We start from the raw sequence: 10,021 nt of genomic DNA, 5'->3' as shown, positions 1-10,021 counted from the left end.
TAAAGCCTTATAGCAATGAAAATTACTCACCTTTTGCAAATTTAATATACATATAGAGGCGTATGATTTTAAACGTTGTTTTTAAAATAGCAACATATTTGCCCTTTCTGGCTCTTCTCCCTTTATTTTTCTGTAGGGCTAGGTTTCTATATATCTACATTTCCTGTCTTTTTAATGACCTTTTGTTTTTTTCATATATGATGTTCTTGATGTCATCCACAGTTCATCAGGTCTTCTGTCATTGATGTTCAAAGTGTCAGATCTGTTATTGATATGTGCTCAAAATCAGGGGGGATAGACTCGAGGTCATATTTTGGCTCTCATAGACTTGATTTAATTTTCTTCAGCTTCAACCTGAACTTTCATATGAGCAATTGATGGTCTGTTCCATGTGGGCCCGTGGCCTGGTTTTAGCTGCTGATACTGAGCTTCTCCATTGTCTCTTCCCACAGATGTTGTCAATTTGAATTCTGGGTCATCTATCTGGAGAAGTCTGTGTACAGTTGCCTTTTCTTTTATTGGGGAGAAAAAAAAAGGTATTTGCTATGTAGAGCTTGGTCTTGCTAAGTTCTAGCATGTGATCTCTAGCTTTGCTTCAATCACCAAATAAAAGTCTACCTTAACTAAATAAATAAAAAAGTCTGCCCAGAACTTTATGCTCTTTTAAGAACTAGCTGAGATCAAAGCAATAGCAGAAACTTGCTAGATTAGGTAGAAATCTTCGGATACTGTGAGTTGATGTAAATGGAGGAATAACCACTCAGGAACAGATGCTGAGAATGGCTGTGCAACTAGAAGCACATGGTCGATGCTTGTGGGGGGAGGTCAGATGCGCAGGCATTCCCTCCCCTGAAGGCAATCCGTTGCCAGACTGCTGTCTCATCCCACCACAGGGGTGGGCCTGCTCCCTGCCTCTGGGGACAATGGACAGGCTCCTGTAGGAGGAGTTTTCACCCTACTGATAATGGTTCCTATGGAGACCCAGAGACCACCCCCTAGACCACCCTCTCATTGCTGTGTAACCTATAGTGCAGCTCCTCCCTGTGACGTATGTCTCTACCTGTAATTAGTGGGCTGGCATGCCCCCAAAAGGTATATAGGCATGAGTCAGCAATATAGAGCTCTCTGACCTCTCTGGCTCCCCTATCCTCTCTTCCCCCCTCTGCCTTGTTCCCTTGCCCTCCTTCCCTTCCCTCTCCCTCCACATGGACTACCAAGCGGGCCTGAGGTGAGCAATGCTACCATGAAATGTGTGACTCCATTTATTTCTGTATATCTCTTTTATCTCTCATGCTCTCGATGACTTTAATATAATACTTATATATCTCAACCATACAATTGTGCATTACTGAATCCGTGGGTAGTATTAGTATCAGCGGTGGGGGCTGGCCCCTCACCCCCCAACGCCATTTTAATTTAATACTACAGATGCCAATGAATTGTGTATGTAGAAATGGTTGAAACAGTGTATGTTTTGTTATGCATATGCTCAACAGTAAAATAAATAAAAAGGTAAGAAAACTTCTATGAGTCACACTTCTATTCTGATAATGGGTTAGTTTGTTTTTTTTAAGGCCAGGTCTAAGAAGGCCAACAAAAAGGCCAAGAAAAGGCAAAGGAAAACTCTCAAGGCACACAGGGGGAAAACATTTTTGAATGTCAGGGGTCACGGAGAAAGGCTAGCCCAGGAGGACGAAACTCACTGTCATCGAACTGATTCTGACTCATGTGCCTCTGTACAGGCTTCCCAGGGCTGATGGCCTCAGTTGTCTCTCGGAGCGATGGGTGGTTTTGAATCACTGATCTTACTGTTAGCATTCCAACATTCCCCTGACAGCACCTCAAGAGCACCCAACACAAGAAAACAACAACAACTTGCTGCCATTGACTCAATGATTCAGACTCAAATGACCCTGTGGGATAGGGCAGAACTACTTCTGGAGGCTTCTGGGGCTGTAACTGAGCGTGGAAGCCTCTTCTTTGTCCTGCAGAGCGCGGATGGTTCTAGTCCCATGAAGCCAGCATGCCACGGGGCTTCAAAGCGCGTGGCAGAGGAACACCTTGGAAGTAAACTGGAGTCTTTCCTCGGACTAGAGCCTTCCGTCGGACTAGAGCACCATGGAGTGCTCTCCCTTTGCTGCCTGGCTCCCTCCTTGCTCTAGGAAGGAGCGGATCACTTACTTTGCAAGATAGGCTGGTCCAGTGTGGAGTCAAAAACCTCAACTTGCAAAAAGCAACCCAAGAAGAAAATCCATCAACTTGCCTCCTCTGAAAGATGGTTCTGTCTTGTCTGTGCTCTAGGTCTGTACTGTGGCTACGCTAATTTCCTCGTTAAATTGGGTAGCTGGATCTTCTGCTTTTTCTGTCATTTCTGTGTTACCCATGGAGTGAGTGCCTTCGTTTTTTTTGTGCTGCTGTAACAGACATGCACCACTAGGGGGTGGCTTTTACAAACAGAGTTTATTTTCCTCACAGTTTAAGACTCTAGAAGTCTTGAGTTTGGGCTCCTGGATCTAGGAGAATTTCTCTTTCTGTGGCCTCTGGAGAAAAGTCCTCTCCTTCCCTTCTTGTTTCTCAGTGGTCTTCATGTTACTTGGCATTTATCTTCCCCCACCGCTGCTTGCCTATTTATCCTGCTCTTCCATGTTTAAAAAATACAGCCCTGGTGGGGTAGTGGTTACACATTGGACTGTGACCGGCAAGGTTGCCAATTCCACAGAGAAAGATAGAGTTTTCTACTTCTAGAAAGAGTTACCGGCTTGGAAACTCACAGGGAGCAGTTCGACTCAGTCCTTCAGGGTCAGAGTCTTTTAGTATTTTAAAAGTTTGAATTAAGATACATCCTAGACTAGTACTGTAACCAAGTAAACCATTCCGAATGGGGATTATAACCACATGTGTGTGGTGGTTACCAGGTCGCTCCTCCTCCTAGCCAACCTAGGCACAGCAGAACAAAGTCCGGTGCGAATCCTCACAATTGCTGTGTTTGAGCCCGTTGTGACAGCATCCATCCGTTTCGTCCAGGGTCTTCCTTGTTTTCAACCATCTTCTTCCAAACCAGATGTCCTTCTTCAACGACTGGGCTTTCCTGATCACATGCCCAAAGTATGCGAGAAAGATCTCATTCTTCTCTTTTTCCAGGAGCACTCTGGCTACCCTTCCTCTAAGACGGCCTGCCTTGTTATTCCGGCCGGCCGTGGTGCTTTCGATGTTCTTTGCCAACACCATAATTCAAACACATCAGTTGTTTTGCCGTCTTCCTTAACCATTGTCCAGCTTTCGCGTGTAGCTGTTGTTGTGGTTAGGTGCCCTCGAATTGGTTCTGACCCATTATGACCATATGCACAACAGAACGAAACAGTCCCTGGTCCTGCACCATCCTGACAATTGTGCCTGAGCCCATTGTTGCAGCCACCGTGTCAGTCCCTCTACTCGAGGGTTTTCCTCTTTTGCACTGCCCCTCTACTTTACGAAACATGCTGTTCTTCTCCAGGAACTTGTCTCTCTTGACAACATGTCCAAAGTAGGTAAGACTAAGTCTGACCGTCCTTGCCGTTAAGGAGCACTCTGGCCTTACTTCTTCCAAGACAAATCGGCTTGTCCTTTTAGTAGTCCATGGTACTGTCAATATTCTTCCCCAGAACCAAAACTGAAATGCATCGATTCGTCTTCAGTCCTTGTTATTCAATGTCCAACTTCCACGTGGATATGAGGTAATTCAAAACACCAGGCCAAAGTAGCATCCTTGTTTCTCAATACTCGCACGAGGTCTTGTGCAGCAGATCTAGTTACTGTAGAACATCTTTTGATATCTTGACTGCTACTTCCATGAGCCTTGATTGTGGATCCACACAAGACAAAATCCTTGACAACTTCAACCTTTCTCTATTGATCGTGATGTTACCTGTTGGTCTAGTTGTGAAGATTTTGGCCTTCTGTACATTGAGATGTAATCCACACTGAAGGCTGCAACCCTTGATCTTCATTCGCAAGTGCTTCGAGTCCTCCTCAGTTTCAGCAAGCAAGGTTGTTAATAAGCCTTCCTCCAACTCTGATGCTACAGTCTTCTTCAGATAGCCCAGCTCCTCTAATTTGCTCACATGCAGATTGAACAAGTATGGTGAGAGGATACAACCCGGACACACACTTTTCCTGACTTTAAACCATGCGGTATTTCCTTGTTCTGTTCGCACACTGCCTCGATCCATGTACAAGTTCCAAATGAGCACAATGAAGTGTTCTGAGATTCCCATTCTTCTCAAGGGTCTCTATAGTTTGTTATGATCCACCCAGTTGAATATCTTGGCATAATCAATAAAATACAAATAAACATCTTTCTGATAGTCTTTGCATTCAGCCAAGATCCATCTGAAATCAGAAGCACAGATGAGGCGATGGAAAATACCCTGGTCGGAGCCAGGTGCTCCTTAGTCCTTTGAGTGACACCTCGGTCTCATGCAGCAGGTTTGCCCAATGCAGTATGCTCTTTCATTTCTTAAATGATGCTTCCATGAGCACCGATTGTGGATCCAAGTAAAATGATATCATTGACAACTTCAATCTATCTCCATGTATTATGATACTGGTTCCGTTGTGGGGAGTAGTCTTTGATTTTCATCAAAAAGTAAAAGTCATTCTGACTTTCAGCAAACAAGATTGTGTCATTTACATATGCAGATTTTTATGAGCCTTCCTCCAATTCTGATACCACATTCCTCCTCATATAGTCCAGCGTCTCAGTTTATTTGTTCCACATACAGATTGAATACGCATGGTCAAAAGATAATCCCAACTCATCCCTTTTTCTGACGTTAAGCCAGGCACTGTTCCCTTTGTTCTGTTTGAACCGTTGCCTATTGGTCTATGTTCAGATTTTGCATGTGCACAATAGGTGCCCTAGAATCCACCCCCGTTTTTATTTCAGTATGATTCACATAATTGAATGCCTTTTCATCATAAATAAAGCACAAGTAAACATTCTGGTGTTTACTTGTCTCCTAATTCTGGTGGATGACCTTTCTTTGTAATAAGTTCAAATATGGATCTCTTCCCGTTGGTTGGCCAGGTAACTGTCTTCCAAATATCTTTTTATCGATCAATGAGTGTTTCTAGAGCTTTATCAGCTTGTTGAAACACTTCATTGGTGTTCCATAATTTCCTGCTGCCTTGGGTTTTGCCTCTGCCTTCAGTGCAACTCCGAATTCTTCCTTTAATACGATTGGTGGTTTGTCATATGCTACCCCTTGGAATGCTTGCGTATCGACCGTTCTTTTTGGCACAGGGATTGTGTTAATTCCCTCCATCTTCTTTGGAAGCTTCTTGCAACTTTAAGTACTTTGCTCATAGAATCCTTCACTATTTCAACTTGGGGCTTGAATTATTTTTTTATTAAAAATTTCCCCCAAGAGTTTTTTTGGACATATAATTCATATATCAGACAATTTCGTAGTTCAATCATGTCAAGAAGAGTTGTACAATCATCAAATCATCACCACATCCAGTTTTAGAACTTTTTCTTCCATCTTGTACTCATCCTTATTAGCTCCCCATTTCCACCACCATACCTGCGGGGACCATTGATCCAGTGACTGTCTCTATACAGTGACCTATCCTGGATTCATATACAGAGAAATATTAAAAATCAAACACCTACAGCAACAAAAAACTAACAAAAGTAACAAAGTAACACAGATAAAACCTTAATAAAAAAGGAGGCAGAAAATATTAAAAACTAGAACAAATTTACATGGATCATAAGGGAGATCAACTGATAAGGAGCTAAATTTTCACCTAACTGCATCTGCAACAATCCACTTTCCAATGTAGTCTGCCTGTTAGCAAGGCTGTTCACATCAAGGGGGAATTCCAGGTAATTAATCCTTGTGTAATCCTCTCCCCCAAGTTTTAAGTGGAAACGGGTTTAAAATGGATTTAATGGGATGTTAAATGATCAGACATTACATTTTGGCCTAAGTATGACTGCCATAATCGAAGCTATGGTGATGCATGTCTGATAACAGGGCTGTTCACATCCTTCAACTATGATCAGAGGGGATTCACAAGAGACTGAATTCATGTGTGAACCCTGGAAATGGGTTTCGAACTTCTACTGTCATCCATAACCTCTATAAACCAGATGTTCACAATTTAAGCTCTGATGCCATTTCCTCTTTTACATTTGGATTATATTATTACAACCCTTGTATCACCCAGGCTGGCGTGCTTCTTCCATGTGGACTTAATTAATGCCTGCCTCACTTAAATGGCTGCTTGTTTGAAAACAAGTCTTAAAAGCCCAGATGCTCTTGTTTCTAACAGCTGCGCACCATCTAGTTTCTTCACCACACTTTGCTATAGCGTTCTCTTCACGAGGTCGAGCATCAGGCAGGGCCATGTCTTAAGAAATAATTGTTCTTAGATTTGGACTAAAATTAAGTGCAAGCCCCAAATCCTTTCGTGCATCTATAGTTTGTAGAGGTCCCTGTTTCAACTGGTTCACTGTGTAGAACCAAAGTGGGCTTTACCTCAAACTCACCTGCATCCATTAAACATAAGCCTGAAACTCCTGAGTGTGAGAAGAAGGACAGATCTGGTTGGCGTTGGACTCCGATTAGACTCTCTTGCTTTGAGGGTGCCCAATGATTGGTGGCCTGTACACTTATAAACTACCACACCTTAACTATTTGAATACCCTCCTTGTTTCATTATGTCATGTATTAATCTAGTAGGCAGGCTTTGCTGCTGTGAATGAATGTTAGTGACTTTTCCTCCCCCTGTTCCTTCAGCTTGAGAAATGCCGAATGGGCATATTCCTCCTCTTTGGCTTCCAAATCCAGGTGGTTGCACATTTCAGTATTAACTTTTTACTTTGTCTTCTTGACTTGCCTATCAACATTTCTTGTTTAGATCTTTTGCTTTATCATTTATTTCATTCACTTTAGCTACCCTGTGTTCAAGACCAAGTTTCAGGGTCTCTTTTGACATCCACTTTGACCTTTTCTTTTTTTCTTTCTTTTAATGATCTTTTACTTTTTTCATGTATGATGTTCTTGATATCATTATGTTAGGTAGCTCGATATAGGGACCGGGGTGGGGGAGGGTGGGTGGTCCCTTCCATGCCCACACAGCCCCCTAGAGGAGGTTGGGAAGAACTCAGGCACCCATTAGTCACCTATCAGGACACCCTAATTGCGCATGCTCAAATTCAAGCGTGCCCCCTTCCCTCAGGTGGGAGATACACCTGGGCAGTCCAAACTAGGCCCTGGGGCTCATGACATCACCCAGATGGGCTTAACACAGCCAATGGGGTCAGCCAATACCTTCAAACCACGCCTTCCCCAGCCTGGGGCTGGGTTAGAATAAAAGCAGGAAGCACGCTCTGGGACCTCTCTTACTCTCTGGTCCCAGTCCTCTTGCCCTTTCTACCTGAACCCCTTGGTCCCTGGGATCCCTCACCCAGTTCTTCACATGGGGGTGCGCCGGTTCCACAAGGTCGCCTGTGTTAAGTAGTTAGCTCCAGCGCCGCTTTTGTGTGGCTGGCCACACATCCCTGAAATAGCATGTACTCTTTTGAGACTGTAAAACCTGAAACTTCTCCCATCCTTCATAGAAACCCACTTGGTTTACAAAATGGGCTTCTGGGTGAATCTTTCTCGTGTGAAGCCAAGAACCGTGGTATGACCCACTTGAGAAACCTTAGTGTCACGACAGGTCTCCTGTCACTAGCATTCAATGTGTTGGATCTGTTCTTGAGATGTTCTCTAAATTCAGGTGGAATATACTTAAGGAAGTGCATGAGCTCTTGTGAACTTGGATTTTTTTTTCTGCTTCAACCTAACTTACATATGAATTGATGGTCTACTATGCAGTTGGCCCTTGGGCCTTGTTTTGGCTGATGATATTGAACTTGTCCATCATCTCTACCCACAGATGTGGACATTTGATTCCTGAGGATTCCATCTGACAAGATGCACGTGTATATATTGTTGAAAAACTGTTTGCAATGAAGAATCGGTTGGTCTTGCAAAATGTTAATTATTGTGCAATCTCTAGCATTGTTTCTCTTTTCAAGGCCATGTTTTTCAACTACTGTTCCTCTGTCTTTGTTCCTTTGGTCTGGATCCCCATTGTAGAGCTTAGTATAGTCACTAAGTAAGGTACATTTGACCCACCCATAGTCTTTTCAACCAACTCATATGTATGTAAAAGCTAAACTGAATAAGAGAGACTGAAGATACATTCATGACCTTGAACTATGGTGTTGGTGAAAATCCATCATAGAGTGCTGGAAGAATGAACAAATTTATGCTGGAGAAAATACCCTGGAATGGTTCTTAGATGGGAGGATGGTCCGTCAGACCATTCAACAAATCACAATTGTTGAAAAGAATATCATTGTTGGTACAGTTGAGGATCAGTGAAAATGAGGGAGGCAGTCAGATGGGCTGATACAAAAGCCACAACAATGGACTCAAGCATAATAATGATTATGGGGTTTGCGCAGAATAGGCAACATTTCATCCTATTGTACATAAGGCTGCCTTGAAGGCAGCCAATGAGAGCAACTGTTAGAGAACTGGAGTCATCATTGTTGCACATATAACTGCACAGGCATCGAAGAACATGAGTGCATTTAATATGTAAGTGATGAATTAGAACTAAGTGGAGGTGGAATGACGTCACAGTGCATTGTACCGATGGATGTTTTCAGTGACTCAAATACAGAAAAATAATCAGAGAAGTGAGTCACCCACCACGCAGTGAGCAATAGTAAACCAGCCTGCCAGACTGACTCAAACCTGTGCTCAAGCAGACAGTCCCTCATCTGGTTTCAGCCAGGGCACCTCACCTGTTACCTTAGATTAATGGTGTTCATTTTTCTCATTGCGTGGGTTTGAGTATAATTAATTCATAAATTGTATTTAACACTCTAGTTATGTAGGAGTTAGATGCACAAGAGGTTGACTACTACTTTTCCATTCATGAGTACTGATGCAATGTTATAATAAAAGCCATTTGGAAGACTTCTGCAGCCCAGATGGAGTATTAAAGACTAGATTTACCTGACTTCCTTCCCCCGACCCCACCAACACATCGTGTTTAAGAGTTCGTGTTCAGGCGATGAAGGCTGCTGATCCCTGGCAGAGGAAAAGCAAACTAGGCGAGGTCGACAATTGCTTCAGGTGACTGTCAGGGACAAATTTCCAGATCACCGGGGAGAACCCCGTGAAATCGCCGGAATCTAGACCACAGACTGAGCCCTTGAGGACTCGGAGTTTGTGGGACAGAAAACGGAAGAGGAGAAAGTATCACAGACGGGGGAGACCTCCCGAGACCTGCATTCATAGGAGTGCTGATGAACGTGCACACCTGGGGAATTAAACTACCGGGGCTGTGAAAGAAGTACTTGAAGGGATTCCAGGGACTAGTACTTGGTGCTCACCCAGACCAGGAGAAGTGCCTACTTTGCTTCCATTCTCTCAGCTACCCGCCTCCTAACTGACAGACCATACTGAGAATGAACCTGCCTCAGAAGTGGGGAGTACTGGCCTTAGGGCAAACACTGACTTTGTCCTAGTTAACAATTGAATCGAAAGACTCCAGCGGACTGAATGGTTTCCTTGTCATTTCACTGTGGCCCCAAACCAACCCCAAGGATATTTACAAGATTAAAAAATGATCAAGCCAGGCCAGGTAAAATTGACAATGTCTGCCATTCAAAGTAAGCAATTTCTAGGCCACCAGAGATGCAGGAACATGCAAGCATGATTTTTTTAAATTTTTATTAAAAGATCATTTTACTGGGGGCTTTTACAGCTCCTATAACATTCCATACATTAATTATATCAAGTATACTTGTACATATGTTGCCATCACTATTTTCTAAACATTTACTTTCTATTTGAGCCCTTGGTATCAGCTCCTCTTTTTTCTTTTCTTTTTTAAATTATTTCACTGGGGACTTGTACAACTCATCACAATCCATATATACATCCATTGTGTCAAGCACATTTGTACATTT

This window comes from Echinops telfairi, unplaced genomic scaffold (assembly GCF_000313985.2).
Source record: "Echinops telfairi isolate 266 unplaced genomic scaffold, ASM31398v2 ScPeMD7_443;HRSCAF=831, whole genome shotgun sequence".
Lineage (NCBI taxonomy): Eukaryota > Metazoa > Chordata > Mammalia > Afrosoricida > Tenrecidae > Echinops > Echinops telfairi.
The sequence above is the reverse complement of the archived record's forward strand: the minus strand, read 5'-3'. Positions refer to the sequence as shown.